Consider the following 21,285-nt stretch of genomic DNA (forward strand, 5'->3'; position numbering starts at 1 on the left):
TTTTTCTTAAATATGAGACATACACTACCAAAGGCATATTCCGGCGAGTACATTTTCAAATCAGTTGCTCTTTGAGAAATCTATCATTTACCAAGATATATTGATGATAATTGACTCAAATAGTGATAAATAACTTAAGTACTCAATTAAAAATTAATTATTTTTAACATGAAATAAATTCTTATACTTAATAAAAGAAAGCTACCAATCAAACTAGAAGGCAAAGAATTAATTAATTATAATAGTAAGGGTCATACATATGTCATTTATAAGGGTAATATTGTCTGCCTCACAGTTCAAGGGTAATATTGTCTTTTCATCTAATTTTTAATTTAACTTCGCTGGGATTATATCGACCAGTTTGGGAAACCCGGCAATCACCGCTCTCTACGAGCTCTTCTTTGGCTTCTGTCTTCTCACTCTTCTTGTTCTTATCGGAACCAAGGCAGACAGCTCTTTGGCAGATGCAGGTTGCTAGGTTCTCTTTTTTCCAAAGGTTAACACCCAGTTGTCTGTATCAGCAATATCAGAAAAGCTCCACGCTCTGTCAGTTTCCCAGTTTCAAAACCCTTTATACCAACAATCTGTTTGAGGTAAGTTTGCCCATTTCAGGATTTCTAGGGTGACTCATATTTTGGTAGGACAACACGTGCAGTCCATTCTTAACACTTTCTGAAAAGTAACATCTCCCTCTAAAACGTCTGTTCTCTCTCTAGATTTTACAGGTCCTCTTTGTTCTCAATTTTACGGTTTATAGATTTTACAGTTTCTTCAGGTGAGCGTTCTCTTACCACTGTTTTCTTTTAATTTAGTTTGCATTATTTGGGCCCCTTTGATTCTGATTTCCTTTATCACATATTTCCAATACTACGGAGTATTATCTTTTGCAATTTTCTATTATTTGAATTTTGTGTTCCCATTGCTGCTTTCTGTTGCTCTGTAAGTGTTTGAGAAAATTCTTCAATGAATTAGGATTTCCATAAGATTTTCTTATTATCTTTGGGTTTAATTTGTTGCTTCACTTGGGAAGAGAACAGGCTGGTTGGACCTGCTTTGGATTTCTATATGAAAAGAAAATACACGGACGAACTATGCCCTCTCTTTAACTTGGGGTGTTTAAAAAATAACGAAAAACTTTTGATACTTGTAATCATTAACCGGTCATAACATTCGTGTCGTGAAAAAACTTCTAAAATTTATGATCTTTAATATGACAAGGCTATGAAAGCTTCCATTAGGGGTTAAGTGTAAAGTAGAGTCTCTGCAAGTTGGATATTGATAGATAGATAGATAATTCACCCCTGATAAAAAATTGGTAACTTACGCAAAAAGCTACAATCAAGTTGATAAACTAAATACACTGGATTAAAAAAAAAGGGAGTCTTTGTGTAAAATTAAGCAAAGTGAGACGGTATAAACAAGTTGCAGATATCTATTGCAAAAATAAAAATACAGCAAACTATTTAGCCAATTCTGAAATATGTAATAAGAATAGATCTATATAAGTTTATGATATCTCAAAGTAAACTTCACTAATAAGTTATCACCATAGCATGACCAGTATGATAGAGAGTTAGTAGCTGTTATTGGCAAGGTTTCTTCAAAACATTCTGTTAAGAACAATGGGAATTATGATAAAAACTTATGTAGAGATTCTGATCTTTACCTGTGTAAGATGTTCCTTGCATTAGAACTTAGTATGAATGATGTGCTAAGTAAATATTTGAACAGACATGTTTTATCACTTTATTTCTAGCGTTTATCACTCCTACCTAATGGCGGACCCACATATAGAAGAGTGGCTCCTGAAGCACCCATCAAACTGCTAATGAGTATATATAATTGAATTGATATTTTAATACAATATGATATAAATCGTTCATTAAGCACCCATAGCATTGGATAGTCTTCTGGTGCATGGGGTTAAGAGGATTCACAAAGGTGCTAAAACACTTCGCCGGAGAATGGTTTAGAAGTAATCTATTCATTTGGAACTTATTTATTTATGTCCATGCACTGACTGATGTACAATTATTCAGAAGATTCATATTTAGCTAGAGTAATACAAGAAAATGATGAATTTATCTTTAAATGTAAAATGACAACCACTTTTTAAGAAGTATGGTTCTTCTTTCTTTTCACAGGTTACGGGTTGCGGCTAAGACAGACCCACACAGAGAAGGGTGATTGCTCGAGCACCCATTGACTTGAAATTCTAGGTCCGCCACTGGTCCGAATCTTGAATCTTTTTGTGCTGATTTTTTCTTCCACTGGAAACATGAGGTAACTCCCGAAGTTTGAATTCAATTCAATCATAGAACAAAATAGTGCTCCATTATAGCACCTATTCCTACTCTCTTAGCTTTCTTTTAATTGTCTCTTGCAAAATCCTGCAACTTGAGTCAATGAGCATCGTATATTAGTTCTCTGGTTCCTAATTTTTTCTTCTTTTATACTTTATTATCTTTCAAAGAAAAGCTTTGTGAAAAAATGCACGTCTTTAAACTGTAAAGTTATCTATTTGTTGTTTTACATGATCATCTGATACTTGGGTCGCACAAATGAATGGTAGAAATTAAACAATTTATCAGCTATAAAAAATTTATCAGGAATTCGCAGATATATGACCAATTTGTAAGTGCTTTTATTTCTCCCAGTGATTTTTTCCTTCCTGAGTGAGAACTATACAATTTATGATAAAATTGTATGCATAGAAACACGATTATTTACATCTGTTGCTAATGCTATTCAATATTGATAATTCTCTGTATTGCTTGGCTAATGTGTTGAGTCCATTTTCATCAGATGGGGAGTGACTGTTTCGTTTATCTTATCGATCTAAGATTTCTCAAAGTTCTCTATCTCCAAACAGTTCTCCTCTTGCTCCTTTGTTCCTAATATTGCTACTGGAGTTCTCTCTGGATTATTATTTTCTGGTGGATATTCTTCTTTTTATTATTTGTTTCTTCTATCATCTGTTTTATCTTCGATGACATGTTAGAAATTTGTGTTTTCTTATGAGGTCTTCGGGCTTTTGGGCACACAAACTTTAACATGCCAAGAGATTTTGTAACGTAGGTGTTTGAGAAATTTATTCGAAGTAGGCTTTCTATTATATTTCTTTTTCATCTCACTGCTTTCTCTATTCTCAGGTATTATTTTATGGTTCCATTTTGGCAAAGATTATGTTGTAAAAACTAGCTTTGAGCATTACATAGAGACTGAAGTATTACTTTCTCTCAATGCCAAAACGCGTTAAATCTCCATCCGCCAAGTTTTTTATCTTTGTGTTCTTCAGTTGTTGCTTCGATTTTCTGTGCCTATCGATATTTGATTTTCTTTCACCGTTCATTAATGATTTGAGGTGAGCTTTTTGCTTGTTCTTTTTGTTTCTTTTCTCCAGTTATTTTTGTTTTTCTTATGATTCTAGATGCGTCTTTGTCTCTACTGATAAAATTTGACAATAGTAATTTTTCGAAGCTCTTCAAAATATGGAGGTACACTATAAGAGAGAAACAAAGAGAAGTTTTCTTTTTTACATACAAAAGAAGTTACTGAAACAGTTTGGATCCATGCTTGTGGAAACTGGGAATCTAATGTGACCTCTTTGTCACACAGGGTAATTCAACAGTTTCATTTCTTTTGGATGAATCGCTGATCTTTATTTTGGTTAGCTTGACTGCAGGCAGAGAGACTCTTTACCGGAAATACTGTAAAATAAAATTGTATATTTAGGTATCCCATGTAATTAGTTAGACTTCTAATTTTTTCTTAATATGAATCACATAATATTTAGGAGGCGCTTCATTATTGTTCAGGGCTCCTCAAATAAGGCCTGCCAATTAATGTTTACACTGTTTGTAAACTTCTAAATTTCCTTTAAATATTTTCTCTTCATTTGATACGTCTGACTTTGACAGTTAATACCATGCTTTACTTATTAGGAGATTGGTTACTGTTGTGATATTTTCGCTTGGCTTGGAAATTTGTATTTAATTTTAATATGCCCAGTAGCTTTTAGTTGAGTTTGAAGTATTCACCAAGATGACAAAAGGAACAAAACAAATATGCATTTGAAGAGGTGCTGAAATCCACTCAGGTAAACTTGTTTTATGTGTCTTAAAAGCCTGTATGTGTTACCAAGCTCTTCTTTTTATCAGTTTGAGATTGTGTATGTTGTTGCCAAATTTTTGTTTGACCACTTTTGGGTGAGTTCAATTTATACTGTATTATTTTTATTTTTCCCCTTCTGCTTCAAACTATTTGGTCCTGAAGAAATTTGCGGTGGTCATTTTTTATCTATATTTCGGGTTTATCGTTTGCACTACAGAGGTAATGATGGAACTACTGAAAGAGGTTGTGACAGTAGTTGCCAAAGGAGTTGACGAAGGTGAGACTTGCTGGTCACCACGCGCTGACCCGCCATCGATGGTCATTTTGCTAACTGGAAAGTTATTTTGGATAATAACATTGTTTTTATTTGGCAGTTAGTGTTGAATTGAGCAAGGGAGAGATGGAGTAGTCCAACCGGTTCAAACAACTGCTAGAATGTACCAAAACATCATTTTATACATCTCTAAAGACTTTTCAAGGCATGTGATGATAACTTATGATAAGGTAGTTGTTATGGTGCAATTGATTGTCTTTATTCAGAGACAGTGAATTATTCTGTTAAATTCTCTTATGATGAAGGTTTGTCAGTTGTGACTTCCTTATCCTATTGCATTTTATGTCATTACTCAAGGTAATTTGCCTCTTCGTACTGTTGAAGATGGGGAATTACACTGGTAAAATATTATAAACCAGCAGATGCAACCAATTATACACCTATTTCATGTTTGGATATGCAATTACATGTGGAGATGACATAATAGTTACTGGCTTGAAGATAATATATTGGTAAGCTGTAACGACCTGGCCGGTCGTTTGAGTATTACAACCCCGCTTCCCCCTTTACTGCTCGAATTGTACTTTACAATTGTGTAAATTGCCGGGGTAATTGGTCGGGTCCAGTGAGGTTTTTGAAGGAATTGGAACACATAGTTCCAAGGTTTAAAACTTTAAGTTAAAATAGTGACCAGATGCGGACTTAGGTGTAAACGACCTCAGATTCGAATTTTGATGATTCCAATAGCCTTGTATGGTGATTTTGAACTTAGGAGCGTGCCCGGAAAATTATTTGGAGGTCCGTAGTGAAATTTGGCTTGAATTGCCGAAAGAATTTTTGGGAAGTTTGACCGGGGGTTGAATTTTTGATATCGGGGTCGGAATCTGATTTTGGAAATTTAAATAGGTCTGTAATGTGAAATGTGACTTGTGTGCAAAATTTGAAGTCAATCGGACGTGATTTGATAGGTTTCGGCGTCGTTTGTAGAATTTGAAAATTTTAAAATTTATTAGGCTTGAATCCGTGTGTACTTCGTATTTTTGAGATTGTTTGATGTTATTTGAGGCCTCGAGTAGGTACGTGGTGTGTTTTAGGACTTGTTGGTGTATTTGGACTGGGTCTCGAGTGGCTCGGGTGAGTTTCGGATGGTTGACGGATCAAATTCAACTTGAAACATTTCTGGAACTGCTGCCTACTGGTGTGATCGCACCTGCGAAGCTTTTGATCGTAGGTGCGAAGCAGCATGTGCGCGAGATCAGTCGCATAAGCGGCCAAGAGTGGGACTGGGCAGTGCTCGCAGGTGCGAGGAATTTGCTGCATCTGCGAGGCCGCAGGTGCGAAGGTGTTGGCACATATGCGGACTGGGGCTGGCTTGGGGCGAACGCAAGTGCGAAGATGTTTGCGCATCTGCGCATCTGCGAGCCCGTAGATGCGAGAAAAGATCCGCAAATGCGAGGTTTTGGGAGGCTGGATGTTTCCACAGGCGCGCATTTTTGTCCGCAAAAGCGGATGCGTAGGTGCGAGCCTAGGCACCGCAGGTGCGAAAATGCCTGGGCAGTGTTTAAAACGAGGGTTCCGAGAATTTTTCTCATTTTCGAAATTTGGAGCACGGTTTGGGCGATTTTGTAGAGGAAATTTTTCACACAACTTGGGGTAAGTGTTCTTAACTCCCTTGTGATTATATTTCATGAATAAATCTTAATTTATGGTGTAAGATTATTGAATCTTCAAGAGAAATAGAAGGAAATTTCTCTAATGTCACAAAACGAATTTTTCAAGTTTGAATACCGATTCGTAGTTGGATTTGAGTGAAATTAGTATGGTTGAACTTGTAATTGGATGGATTGTCGTATTTTGTGAGTTTCGTCGGATTTCGAGACGTGGGCCCCACATGTGATTTTTGGGGCGTAATTTCGGATTTTGTGGAAAATATTAGCATTTTGATATGGAGTTAATTCCTATGAATTGTGTGGACTGAATCAAATTAATTGTGGTAGATTCGAGCCGTTCGGGAGTTGATACGCGCATTGTGGGATTTCTGGAGCATTGTTTATCTTGCTCGACATTGGATTCGGCTTGTTCGAGGTAAGTAACTCTTCTAATCTTGGAGTTGAGGGTATGAACCCTGAATATATGTATTTTGTGAATTTTGGGAGGTGACGCACATGATAGGTGACGGGCGTGTGCGCGTGCACTATAGAAATTGTGACATAATTGTTTCTGTGAAATTTTATAGTTAAATAATATTGGCATTTTCCATGCGATTTTATGTGTTAAAGAAATTGAGCTCAAAAGTATATTAAAAATCATGTTGAGGCTATGTTCCAGTATTATTGGGACCCTCAGAGGTCATATTGCTGTGAATTATTGTGTTAAATTGAAAATTCATACTCATTCATATTCATTTCATTGCATATCATAACTAAGTTTTATGACTCTATTTTGATGCATATAAATATTTTGGGCCGAATGCCCTGTTTTACTGAAATGCCCGATTGGCTTGAGAGGTTTATGACTGAGTGAGGTCGAAGGCCTGATTTATGTTACATATTTATGGGATCAGGCTGCACGCCGCAGCATGTTACATATTTATGGGATCGGGCTGCATGCCGCAACATGTTTGATATCGGCCGAGGGCCTGATTGTGAGGATGTGTGTGGATTAGTGTTGCCCGCTTACACCATACTTTATTATTATAGCACGTGAGTTGTCCGTGTATCACGTGAGTTGTCCGTGCAGATTATAGCGTTTGGGCTGAAGGAGCCCCTCCGGAGTCTGTACACACCCCAGTGAGCGCAGGTACCTACTGAGTGCGAGTGCCGAGTGCTGAGTGACTGGGAGGCATGAGTGATTGTGAGGTATGCCCGAGTGGCAAGATTGATTGTGAGGTATGCCCGAGTGGCAAGAGTGATTATGAGGTATGCCCGAGTGGCACGAGTGACTGTGAGGTTTGTCCGAGGGGCTGTATATGAACGAGGTTTAAGATGTGTATTCTGTGTTTTGGTGATGGGCCAGTCTAGAGGACTTGAGGCTAGGTTTAGACCGCAACTTAGGCTCGACAGCTTCAGTTGTAACCTGTACATTTGGACTCATGTGTCCGGTAATATCCCTATGAGGGGAAGTTGTGGCTCGATGAGCGGCAGAATGGCTTTGTGATGAGTATGATATAAATGCGGGATGTGTTAAGACGATTTGAATATGACGAGAAGTGTTTCCTTGAAATGTAAAGGAAAGGCCATTGGGTGCTTGATTTTCGAATTGATGTGGCGTACAGTCTCCAGTATGAATGTTTTGAAGGATCTTTCACATTGTTAAATTTTGGGGTAAAACTAAATTCTCACGTCTGGTTAATGAGTTTGGACTCAGATAGACTAAGTGATTGCATAGTAATTGTGAATGCGAAAGGGTATAACAAGATACCAGATTGAGGCTAAGCAGGTGGATTATCCCCTGCGGAGTAATCTACGTATGTGTATTCCTTATGATGTGAGTAAAGAGTTTCTTTTCTGCCGACGAGGTGTATGGGTGGAGATTTGAATTTGAATCTGGCTGATAAAGTTGACTTGAGTGTCAAGAGAATAAATGCGAGCTTAGTGGATGATTGAGGTATTTTATGGTTGGCGTTGTATGAGCTTGAGAAAGATTTTTCGTTGAACCGACTGCGGTATTATGACAGTAATAGAGTATGGATATTGCGAGTTATCTAGTGTTTAAATTTATGGCTTTGAGCCAAGTGGGGGAGTCTGCTATTGACAATTTGATTTCATGTTTAGGTGTTAAATTTTAATTTTGGTCTGAGGCATACTTGTGGGTTAGCTATGACTTGCAGAAGTTGAGATCGAGGATGACTCAAATAAGAAAATTCATGGTTAAGGATTATATTGCACGCATGAGTATATGAAATTCGTGGGATGAGTGAGTTGTTATTGGTGAATGACGTAGTGCGCACGGAGTATGAATTTGATTGGGGATATTAGAGTAGAGTTACTTCTTTGAGTTTTGTTGTACTAATGGGGCACGTATCTTTTGACCCATTTGGGCGGTGCAATTAGATGTGAGCAAAGTGGGTGACTCCTGAAAAAATTTCAGTGGGTTTGAGAATTATATATAGCAATTGAGAATGTTTTCGGACTTGTGTATGGATTCTATATTTTTGTGTAAGGAAGGTAAGAAGAACAATTTCAAATTCACATAAGGTATTCTTAAAGTGAGTGTCACAGTTGTGGTATTTTTGAAGGGGCTTAAGAAGAATACAGTTGCTTATGGGCCGTAGGGCGTTGTGGTTCTATGCTAGGTTTGTGGGGGTGAGTTGTGGTTAAAGATCGTGATATTTTAGTAAGGAGAAGTATCAATTTCAAGACAAATTCGGAAGGGACTTGGAGAAATAGGACAACTTGGTAGTAGATTGGATCTGTATGGTAATGGATATGATCGGTTCTTTGAGTGCTTATGATGTATTTTTTTTTTCTACAGGTGCTTTGTGCCAATACACCTGGGCTTGGCGACCTGCATGGCTTGGTTGATTTAGAGAGATTCAACTCTGATGGCCTGATTATGTGCAAATGGATTCCAAAGCATTCTCGAGGTTTTCTACCACGGTTTGAGACGGGTATTTTCCTACCGACTTGAGTAGCATGTTGAGTATTGTGACTCAGAATGATTATGAGGTTCCGTATTTTTTTTCTTCAAATGATGGCATGATAGATGCGGTGAGTTGTGTGGGATTAAGGTTGGCGTGTGCAAGGTCACGGTTTAGCCTTGAAAGGGAGGTCATAAATTCTTAGAGGCATGAACAGTTTTCGATGTCTAGATGAATACTATTACTACTTGGTGTCGTATGAGAAAGGGGCCGACTTCAGAAGACGCATTGTATTTTTGACTTACGGATGTATAAATTAGTATTGCGGTACTCACATGGTTGATAGACTGCTGATATTCAAATTTTGTCAAGTGGCACGGAAGAATTTATAAAGTATTTCTCGTGGGATGATCGTGTATGAGAGAGGCGTTAGATATTCGGGCGGTGGAGATGGAATCAAATATGGTGATTCGCGTGTTCTATGGATTTGGAGATTGAGAGTTCTCAGGAGCGGATTATTTCATGGTTGTAGACTGTGAAGTTGTGGCCGAGCTAGCTAGATGATAGAATGTGTTATGATTCAGTCATTACGAATTTTTGAAAGAATTTTTATCTATTTATGAGTAACCCGAGTTGATTTGGCGGTCCATTGGTATGCCCAATTAAGATGTGTATTCTACACCGAATTGGAATAGTTGGCTCCATACTGCTATTGTTGAGGGATGTGTCATTCGGTTGATGTTGAGCTTATTCGTGTTTTGAGATGATCTGTGAGTTACTCCTTTATGTTACGAGGAGTTGTGATTCATTGGTTATGTGCACGGATGGTGCGGTTCTATTTGAGCTTTATAGTGGAATCTGAGCTTGATGAGTATTTGGGTATTGCATGATCAATTACGTAATGGTTCTGTTCTTTGAGGTTTTGTGTCGCATTTTTGTTATTTGCCTCTCCGTGGTTATTGATTTTGAGCAGGGTGGCTCGGGGTATATAATATGGACCAACGTTTGGATGGAGACACCTATTACAGCGGAGCTATGTTAAGGTATGAACCTTGTGTTAGAATCGGTTGATGGTTCTACGGTGTATGATGAATTTTCAGCGTTTTGTTGTGGCGATACTTGTTAATCTTGCGAGGCAGTTCTCTCATTTGAGTCATTTTCGTGACTGAGTACATTTGAATTGTTGCATATTGGTACACGGATGGCATGGGCTGTGGCTCTGAGTTATATTGGCGCGGCATGTCCGTGGAATAGTTGTGTTTAGTAATATAAAGTCATTGGACCTAGAATGGGTACTATCAGGTTCGATTCCGGTATGTTCGGAAGGATGATATTGAAAGTCGGCTCAGAAAGCGATTATGGTTCTGGTTGGGGTGAGAGAGTTCCGTGACTTGTTGATCTGGTAAGTGGTCATGAAATTTCGCGTGTTTCTTTTATTATCAACAGTGTACGAAGGTTTTGGGGATGAGGTTTGGCTCGATATAGGTTTAATACTAGTATGCGGTTGGTTTTGGAGTAGTCACTGCGATTAGGAATGGTGCTGCGAGCATGCGAGTTGTGTAATATGTTGGTTGATTATATCCGTGGTTATAGTTATAGCTCGATGCAACTTGTTCGGACTCATACAGTGTGTAAATGTAGGATTCGTGTCTTGAAAGAAATTCTAAAGGTTGGAAATTTAATTCCAAAGGTTTATGGGCTAAGGTTAAATTAATGATTTTCAATTGCATTGTGTAGTCAAGCCTATATGGAATAGAGTGACATGGGTTCACCCCCGGATACGTGTGTGGTAAGATGGAACAGTGATTTGATGGCTTGGAAACAACTCTTGGCACGTTCGAGGACGAACGTATGTTTAAGTGGGGGGAGAGGGAGGGGGGGAATGTAATGACCCGACTAGTCGTTTTGAGTATTACAACCTCGCTTCCTCCTTTACTGCTCGAATTGTACTTTACAGTTGTTGTGTAAATTGTCGGGGTAATTGGTTCGGGTCCAGTGAGGTTTTTGAAGGAATTGGAACACTTAGTTCCAATGTTTAAAGCTTAAGTTAAAATAGTGATCGGATACGGACTTAGGTGTAAACGACCTCGAATTCGAATTTTGATGATTCCAATAGCTCCGTATGGTAATTTTGGACTTAGGAGCGTGTCCGAAAAATTATTTGGAGGTCCGTAGTGGAATTTGGCTTGAATTCCCGAAAGTTGAATATTTGGGAAGTTTGACCGGGGGTTGACTTTTTGTTATCGGGGTCGGAATCCGATTCTGGAAATTTGAATAGGTACGTAATGTGAAATGTGACTTGTGTGCAAAATTTGAAGTCAATCGGACGTGATTTGATAGGTTTCGCTGTCGTTTGTAGAATTTAAAAATTTCAAAATTTATTAGGCTTGAATCCGTGTGTAGTTCATATTTTTGAGGTTGTTTGATGTGATTTGAGGCCTCGAGTAGGTCCATGGTGTGTTTTAGGAGTTGGTGGTGTATTTGGACGGGTTCCCGACTGGCTCGGGTGAGTTTCGGATAGTTGACGGATCAAATTCAACTTGAAACATTTCTCGAACTGCTGCCTACTGGTGTGATCGCACTTGCGAAGCTTTTGATCGCAGGTGCGAAGCCGCATGTGCGCAAGATCAGTCGCAGAAGCGGCCAAGAGTGGGACTGGGCAGTGCTCGCAGGTGCGGGGAATTTGCCGCCTCTGCGAGGCCGCAGGTGTGAAGGTGTTGGCGCAGATGCGGACTGGGGTTGGCCTTGGGCGAACGCAGGTGCGAAGGTTCGCGCATCTGCGAGCCCGCAGATGTGAGGTTTTGGGAGGCTGGCTGTTTCCGCAGGCGCGCATTTTTGTCCGCAAAAGCGGATGCGTAGGTGCGAACCCAGGCACCGCAGGTGCGGAAATGCCTGGGCAGTGTTTTAAACGAGGGTTCCAAGAATTTTTCTCATTTTCGAATTTTGTAGCACGGTTTGGGCGATTTTGGAGAGAAAATTTTCCACACAACTTGGGGTAAGTGTTCTTAACTCCCTTGTGATTATATTCCATGAATTAATCTTAATTTTTGGTGTAAGATTATTGAATCTTCAAGAGAAATAGAAAGAAATTTCTCTAATGTCTCAAAATGATTTTTTCAAGTTTGAATACCGATTTGGAGTCGGATTTGAGTGAAATTAGTATGATTGAACTTGTAATTGGATGAGTTGTCGTATTTTGTGAGTTTCATCGGATTTCGAGATGTGGGCCCCATAGGTAAATTTTGGGGCGTAATTTCGGATTTTGTGGAAAATATTAGCATTTTGATATAGAATTAATTCCTATGAATTGTGTGGACTGAATCAAATTAATTGTGGTACATTCGAGCCGTTCGGGAGTTGATACGCGCAATATGGGATTTCTAGAGCATTGTTTAACTTGCTCGACATTGGATTCGGCTTGTTCGAGGTAAGTAACTCTTCTAATCTTGGAGTTGAGGGTATGAGCCCTGAATATTTGTATTTAGTGAATTTTGGGAGGTGACGCACATGCTAGGTGACAGGCGTATGGGCGTGCACTATATAAATTGTGACATAATTGTTTTTGTGAAATTTTATAGTTAAATAATCTTGGCATTTTCCATGCGGTTTTATGTGTTAAAGAAATTGAGCTGAAAAGCATATTAAAAATCATGTTGAAGCTATGTGCCAGTATTATAGGGACCCTCAGAGGTCCTATTGCTGTGAATTATTATGTTAAATTTAAAATTCATACTGAGTCATATTAATTTCATTGCATATCATAACTCAGTTTTATGACTCTATTTTGATGCATATAAATGTTTTGGGCCGAATGCCCTGCTTTACTGAAATGCCCGAGTGGTTTGAGAGGTTTATGACTGAGTGAGGTCGAGTGTCTGATTTATGTTACATATTTATGGGATAGGGCTGCACGCCGCAGCATGTTACATATTTATGGGATCGGGCTGCACGCCACAACATGTTTGATATCGGCCGAGGGCCTGATTGTGAGGATGAGTGTGGATCGGGGCTGCCCGCCTGTAGCATACTTTATTATTATAGCACGTGAGTTGTCCGTGCAGCATGTGAGTTGTCCGTGCAGATTATAGCGCTTGGGCTGAAGGAGCCCCTCCAGGGTCTGTACACACCCCTAGTGAGCGCATGTACCTACTGAGTGCGAGTGCCGACTGACTTGGAGGCATGAGTGATTGTGAGGTATGTCCGAGTGGCACGAGTGATTGTGAGGTATGTCCGAGTGGCACGAGTGACTGTGAGGTTTGCCCGAGGGGCTTTATATGAGTGATGTTCTGTCCGAGGGGCTGTTTATGATTTTATCACTGAATTGCATCGCATTGGCATGCACACATGACATACATGCATAGATATGTATTTTTTTCCCTCATGCTGTACAACATCACATCATTCATGATTTCTCTCATATTTTGACAGATGGACATAGTGATGCATTTGTTTTACACGGGTTATCCGGAAGGAAAATGAAACATATTAATTATTATTGAGAAGATTTTTGGAGAAATACAATGTTTTCAAACTATTTATATTATTGGCAACTTCGGCAAACGATTTGGGTTTCCACTGATGTATTTGAAAGAAATAACTACTATTTTTTTAAATCATTATTTGGCTGAGTATTTTATCCTCGAGTTACTTCTAGTTTTATTTGCTTTATGTTGTTATGGATTATTGTGGACTGTTGGTTTTGGACTCGACCTTGGTAGAATCTCATCACTACTTTCAACCTACGGCTAGGTTTGTTACTTACTCAGTACATGGGGTCGGTTGTACTGATACTACACTTCTGCACATTGCGTGCAGATATTGGCTGTTGTTGTTGCTGTGCTCGATGGTTGCGAGACTTGAAGATATACATGCGTTCCTGCTGTAGCTGCCCCTTGTTCATGGTAGCCTTAGATTTTATAAAAGTTATGTTTATGTACTATTCAGACAGATTATGTATTTATTTTATTTTCCCTTTGAATACTTTATTCTTAGAAGCTCATGATTTGTACTACCAGTTCTTGGAGAATGTATAAGGTTAAGATAATTATTTACTTAAATTTCTTTAATAATTGTTATTGGAATTGGATAGTTGAAAGTTGGCTTACCTAGCGGGTTGGGTTAGGTGCCATCACGACTCGTTTGATTTTGGGTCGTGACAAGGTGATATCAGAGCTATAGGTTTATAGGTTCTACAAGTCATGAGCAAGTGTCTAGTAGAGTCTTGCAGATCGGTATGATAACGTCCATACTTATCTTCGAGAGGCTACATGGCATTTAGGATATATACTTCCCATATTTCTTTCCTTATCGTGCGAGATTGATTCAGCTTGAGACATAACTCTTTGAATTCCTTCAACGTATTCGTATGCACACATGAGCGCTCGGTATCAACTGTGCATCGCCGGCTTGTGATTTTATGAACGAGGTTTAAGATGTGTATTCTGTGTTTTGGTGATGAGCCAGTATAGAGGACTTGAGGCTAGGTTTAGACCGCAACTTAGGCTCGACAGCTTCAGTTGTAACCTGTACATTTGGACTCATGTGTCCGGTAATATCCCTATGAGGGGAAGTTGTGGCTCGATGAGCGGCAGAATGGCTTTGTGATGAGTATGATATAAATGCGGGATGTGTTAAGACGATTTGAATATGACGAGAAGTGTTTCCTTGAAATGTAAAGGAAAGGCCATTGGGTGCTTGATTTTCGAATTGATGTGGCGTACAGTCTCCAGTATGAATGTTTTGAAGGATCTTTCACATTGTTAAATTTTGGGGTAAAACTAAATTCTCACGTCTGGTTAATGAGTTTGGACTCAGATAGACTAAGTGATTGCATAGTAATTGTGAATGCGAAAGGGTATAACAAGATACCAGATTGAGGCTAAGCAGGTGGATTATCCCCTGCGGAGTAATCTACGTATGTGTATTCCTTATGATGTGAGTAAAGAGTTTCTTTTCTGCCGACGAGGTGTATGGGTGGAGATTTGAATTTGAATCTGGCTGATAAAGTTGACTTGAGTGTCAAGAGAATAAATGCGAGCTTAGTGGATGATTGAGGTATTTTATGGTTGGCGTTGTATGAGCTTGAGAAAGATTTTTCGTTGAACCGACTGCGGTATTATGACAGTAATAGAGTATGGATATTGCGAGTTATCTAATTTTTAAATTTATGGCTTTGAGCCAAGTAGGAGAGTGTGCTATTGACAATTTGATTTCATGGTTAGGTGTTAAATTTTAATTTTGGTCTGAGGCATACTTGTGGGTTAGCTATGACTTGCAGAAGTTGAGATCGAGGATGACTCAAATATGAAAATTCCTGGTTAAGGATTATATTGCACGCATGAGTATATGAAATTCGTGGGTTGAGTGAGTTGTTATTGGTGAATGACGTAGTGCGCACGGAGTATGAATTTTATTGGGGGTATTATAGTAGAGTTACTTCTTTGAGTTTTGTTGTGCTAATGTAGCACGTGTCTTTTGACCCATTTGGGCGGTGCAATTAGATGTGAGCAAAGTGGGTGACTCCCGAGAAAATTTTAGTGGGTTTGAGAATTATATATAGCAATTGAGAATGTTTCCGGACTTGTGTATGGATTCTACATTTTTGTGTAAGGAAGGTAAGAAGAACATTTTCAAATTCACATAAGGTATTCTCAACGTGAGTGTCACAGTTGTGGTAGTTTTGAAGGGGCTTAAGAAGAATGCAGTTGCTTATGGGCCGTAGGGCGTTGTGGTTCTATGCTAGGTTTGTGGGGTGAGTTGTGGTTAAAGATCGTGATGTTTTAGCAAGGAGAAGTATCAATTTCAAGACAAATTCGGAAGGGACTTGGAGAAATAGGACAACTTGGTAGTAAGTTAGATCAGTATGGTAATGGATATGATCGATTTTTTGAGTGCTTATGATGTATTTTTTTTTCTACAGGTGCTTTGTGCCAATACACCTGGGCTTGGAGACCTACGTGGCTTGGTTGATTTAGAGAGATTCAACTCTGATAGCCTGATTATATGTAAATGGATTCCAAAGCATTCTCGAGGTTTTCTACCACGATTTGAGACGGGTATTTTCCTACCGGCCTGAGTAGTATGTTGAGTATTGTGATTTTATACCGGACGGGATCAAATGGAAGGCTTCTGGCTGATCAGATATGTATTTTACTTGTGACTCAGAATGATTATGAGGTTCTTGTATTTTTTTTTTCTTCAAATGATGGCATGATAGATGCGGTGAGTTGTGTGGGATTAAGGTTGGCGTGTGCAAGGTCACGGTTTAGCCTTGAAAGGGAGGTCATAAATTCTTAGAGGCATGAACAGTTTTCGATGTCTAGATGAATACTATTACTACTTGGTGTCGTATGAGAAAGGGGCCGACTTCAGAAGACGCATTGTATTTTTGACTTACGGATGTATAAATTAGTATTGCGGTACTCACATGGTTGATAGACTGCTGATATTCAAATTTTGTCAAGTGGCACGGAAGAATTTATAAAGTATTTCTCGTGGGATGATCGTGTATGAGAGAGGCGTTAGATATTCGGGCGGTGGAGATGGAATCAAATATGGTGATTCACGTGTTCTATGGATTTGGAGATTGAGAGTTCTCAGGAGCGGATTATTTCATGGTTGTAGACTGTGAAGTTGTGGCCGAGCTAGCTAGATGATAGAATGTGTTATGATTCAGTCATTACGAATTTTTGAAAGAATTTTTATCTATTTATGAGTAACCCGAGTTGATTTGGCGGTCCATTGGTATGCCCAATTAAGATGTGTATTCTACACCGAATTGGAATAGTTGGCTCCATACTGCTATTGTTGAGGGATGTGTCATTCGGTTGATGTTGAGCTTATTCGTGTTTTGAGATGATCTGTGAGTTACTCCTTTATGTTACGAGGAGTTGTGATTCATTGGTTATGTGCACGGATGGTGCGGTTCTATTTGAGCTTTATAGTGGAATCTGAGCTTGATGAGTATTTGGGTATTGCATGATCAATTACGTAATGGTTCTGTTCTTTGAGGTTTTGTGTCGCATTTTTGTTATTTGCCTCTCCGTGGTTATTGATTTTGAGCAGGGTGGCTCGGGGTATATAATATGGACCAACGTTTGGATGGAGACACCTATTACAGCGGAGCTATGTTAAGGTATGAACCTTGAGTTAGAATCGGGTGATGGTTCTACGGTGTATGCTGAATTTTCTGCGTTTCGTTGTGGCGGTACTTGTTAATCTTGCGAGGCAGTTCTCTCATTTGAGTCATTTTCATGACTGAGTACATTTGAATTGTTGCATATTGGTGCACGGATGGCATGGGCTGTGGCTCTGAGTTATATTGGTGCGGCATGTCCGTGGAATAGTTGTGTTTAATAATATAAGGTCATTGGACCTAGAATGGGTACTATCAAGTTCGATTACGGTATGTTCGTAAGGATGATATTGAAAGTCGGCTCAGAAAGCGATTATGGTTCTGGTTGGGGCGAGAGAGTTTCGTGACTTGTTGATCTGGTAAGTGGTCATGAAATTTCGCGTGTTTCTTTTATTATCAACAGTGTACGAAGGGTTTGGGGATGAGGTTTGGCTCGATATGGGCTTAATACTAGTATGCGATTGGTTTTGGAGGAGTCACTGCGATCAGGAATGGTGCTGCGAGCATGCGAGTTGTGTAATATGTTGGTTGATTATATCCGTGGTTATAGTTATAGCTCGATGCAACTTGTTTGGACTCATACAGTTTGTAAATGTAAGATTCGTGTCTTGAAAAAAATTCTAAAGGTTGGAAATTTAATTCCAAAGGTTTATGGGCTAAGGTTAAATTAATGATTTTCAGTTGCATTGTGTAGTCAAGCCTATATGGAATAGGGTGACGTGGGTTCACCCCCGGGTACGTGTGTGGTAAGATAGAATACTGATTTGATGGCTTGGAAATAACTCTTGGCACGTTCGAGGACGAACGTATGTTTAATTGGGGGGGGGGGGGGATGTAACGACCCGGTCGGTCGTTTTGAGTATTACAACCCCGCTCCCCCCTTTACTGCTCGAATTGTACTTACGGTTGTTGTGTAAATTGCCGGGGTAATTGGTTCGGGTCCAATGAGGTTTTTGAAGGAATTAGAACACTTAGTTCCAAGGTTTAAAGCTTAAGTTAAAATAGTGAACGGATGCGGACTTAGGTGTAAACGACCTCGGATTCAAATTTTGATGATTCCAATAGCTCCATATGGTGATTTTGGACTTAGGAGCGTGTCCGGAAAATTATTTGGAGGTCCGTAGTGGAATTTGGCTTGAATTCCCGAAAGTTGAATTTTTGGAAAGTTTGACCGGGGGGTTGACTTTTTGATACCGAGGTCGGAATCCGATTATGGAAATTTGAATAGGTCTGTAATGTGAAATGTGACTTGTGTGCAAAGTTTGAAGTCAATCAGACGTGATTTGATAAGTTTCGGTGTCGTTTGTAGAATTTGAAAATTTCAAAATTTCTTAGACTTGGATACGTGTGTAGTTCGTATTTTTGAGGTTGTTTGATGTGATTTGAGGCCTCGAGTAGGTCCGTGGTGTGTTTTAGGACTTGTTGGTGTATTTGAACGGGTTCCCGAGTGGCTCGGGTGAGTTTCAGATAGTTGACGGATCAAATTCAACTTGAAACATTTCTGGAACTACTGCCTACTAGTGTGATCGCACCTGCGAAGCTTTTGACCGCAGGTGCGAAGCCGCATGTGCGCGAAATCAGTCGCAGAAGCGGCCAAGAGTGGGACTGGGCAGTGCTCGCAGGTGCCGAGTGTCGACTGACTTGGAGGCATGAGTGATTGTGAGGTATACCCGAGTGGCAAGAGTGATTGTGATGTATGCCCGAGTGGCAAGAGTGATTGTGTGGTATGCCCGAGTGGGGTGAGTTGTGGTTAAAGATCGTGGTGTTTTAGCAAGGAAAAGTATCAATTTCAAGACAAATTCGGAAGAGACTTGGAGAAATAGGACAATTTGGTAGTAAGTTGGATCAGTATGGTAATGGATATGATCGGTTCTTTGAGTGCTTATGATGTGGGGGTTTTCTACAGGTGATTTGTGCCAATACACCTGGGCTTGGCGACCTGCATGGCTTGGTTGATTTAGAGAGATTCAACTCTGATGGCCTGATTATGTGCAAATGGATTCCAAAGCATTCTCGAGGTTTTCTACCACGGCTTGAGACGGGTATTTTCCTACCGACCTGAGGAGCATGTTGAGTATTGTGATTTTATACCGGACTGGATCAAATGGAAGGCTTTTGGCTGATTAGATATGTATTTTACTTGTGACTCAAAATGATTATGAGGTTCTCGTATTTTTTTTCTTCAAATGATGGCATGATAGATGCGGTGAGTTGTGTGGGATTAAGGTTGGCGTGTGCAAGGTCACGATTTAGCCTTGAAAGGGAGGTCATAAATTCTTAGAGGCATGAACAGTTTTCGATGTCTAGATGAATACTATTACTACTTGGTGTTGTATGACAAGGGGGCGGACTTCAGAAGGCGCATTGTATTTTTGTTTTACGGATGTATAAATTAGTATTGCGGTACTCACATGGTTGATAGACTGCTGATATTCAAATTTTGTCAAGTGGAACGGAAGAATTTTTAAAGTATTTCTCATGGGATGATCGTGTATGAGAGAGGTGTTAGACATTCAGGCGGTGGAGATGGAATCAAATATGGTGATTCGCGTGTTCTATGGATTTGGAGATTGGGAGTTCTCAAAAGCGGATTGTTTCATGGTTGTGGACTGTGAAGTTGTGGGTGGAGCTAGCCAGATGATAGAATGTGTTATGATTCAGTCATTACGGATTCTCGAAAGAATTTTTATCTATTTGTGGGTAACCTGAGTTGATTTGGCGGTCCATTGGTAGGCGCAATTAATATGTGTATTCTACACCGAGCCTGAATGATTGGCTCCACACTGTTATTGTTGAGGGATGTGTCATTCGGTTGATGTTGAGCTTATTCGTATTTTGAGATGATCTGTGAGTTACTCCTTTATGTTACAAGGAGTTGTGATTCATTGGTTATGTGCACAGATGGTGCGGTTCTATTTGAGCTTTATAGTGGAATTTGAGCGTGATGAGTATTTGGGTATTGCATGATCGATTGCGTAATGGTTATGTTCTTTCATGTTTTGTGTAGCATTTTTGTCATTTGATAGGTTTCGGCGTCGTTTGTAGAATTTGGAAATTTCAAAATTTATTAGGCTTGAATCCGTGTGTAGTTCGTATTTTTGAGGTTGTTTGATGTGATTTGAGGCCTCGAGTAGGTCCGTGGTGTGTTTTAGGACTTGGTGTATTTGGACGGAGTCCCGAGTGGTTCGGGTGAGTTTCGGATGGTTGACAGATCAAATTCAACTTGAAACATTTCTGGAACTACTGCCTACTGGTGTGATCGCACCTGTGAAGCTTTTGATCGTAGGTGCGAAGCCGCATGTGCGCGAGATCAGTCGCAGAAGCGACCAAGAGTGGGACTGGGCAGTGCTCGCAGGTGCGAGGAATTTGCCGCATCTGCGAGGCCGCAGGTGCGAAGGTGTTGGCGCAGATGCAGACTGGGGCTGGCCTGGTGCGCAAAGCGGATGCGCAGGTGCGAGCCCAGGCACCACAGGTGCGGAAATGCCTGGGCAGTATTTAAAACAAGGGTTCCGAGAATTTTTCTCATTTTCGGATTTTGGAGCACGGCTTGGGCGATTTTGGAGAGGAAATTTTCCACACAACTTGGGATAAGTGTTCTTAACTCCCTCGTGATTATATTCCATGAATTAATTTTAATTTTTGGTGTAAGATTATTGAATCTTCAAGAGAACTAGAAGGAAATTTTCTAATGTCACAAAACGAATTTTTCAAGTTTGAATACCGATTTGGAGTCGGATTTGAGTGAAATTAGTATGGTTGAACTTGTAATTGGATGGGTTGTCGTATTTTGTGAGTTTCTTCGGATTTCGAGATGTGGGCCCCACATGTGATTTTTGGGGCGTAATTTCGAATTTTGTGAAAAATATTAGCATTTTGATATGCAATTATTTCCTATAAGTTGTGTGGACTGAATCAAATTAATAGTGGTAGATTCGAGCTGTTCGGGAGTTGATACGCGCATTATGGTATTTTTGGAGCATTGTTTAGCTTGCTCGACATTGGATTCGGCTTGTTCGAGGTAAGTAACTCTTCTAATCTTGGAGTTGAGGGTATGAACCCTGAATATATGTATTTTGTGAATTTTGGGAGGTGACGCACATGCTAGGTGATGGGCGTGTGGGCATGCACTATAAAAATTATGACATTATTGTTTCTGTGGAATTTTATAGTTAAATAATCTTGGCA

General features: G+C 39.7%; 1 long non-coding RNA gene across 6 annotated transcripts; it reads left to right on the forward strand.

Moving 5' to 3' along the window:
* Nucleotides 1–360: 360 nt before the first annotated feature.
* On the forward strand, nt 361–21,046 carry LOC104093738 (uncharacterized). 6 transcript variants are annotated; one of them, XR_011411404.1, is made up of 5 exons: nt 361–593; nt 717–775; nt 2,145–4,617; nt 6,385–6,472; nt 13,782–14,017. It is a non-coding gene; the product is annotated as an uncharacterized lncRNA (long non-coding RNA). The 6 variants fall into 6 exon arrangements; XR_004506400.2 differs by lacking the exons at nt 6,385–6,472; nt 13,782–14,017 and having other exon boundaries at nt 2,145–4,099; nt 4,331–4,390; nt 4,488–4,715; XR_011411405.1 differs by lacking the exons at nt 6,385–6,472; nt 13,782–14,017 and adding an exon at nt 21,031–21,046.
* Nucleotides 21,047–21,285: the final 239 nt, after the last annotated feature.

The sequence above is a fragment of the Nicotiana tomentosiformis genome, chromosome 1 (assembly GCF_000390325.3).
Source record: "Nicotiana tomentosiformis chromosome 1, ASM39032v3, whole genome shotgun sequence".
Classification (NCBI taxonomy): domain Eukaryota; kingdom Viridiplantae; phylum Streptophyta; class Magnoliopsida; order Solanales; family Solanaceae; genus Nicotiana; species Nicotiana tomentosiformis.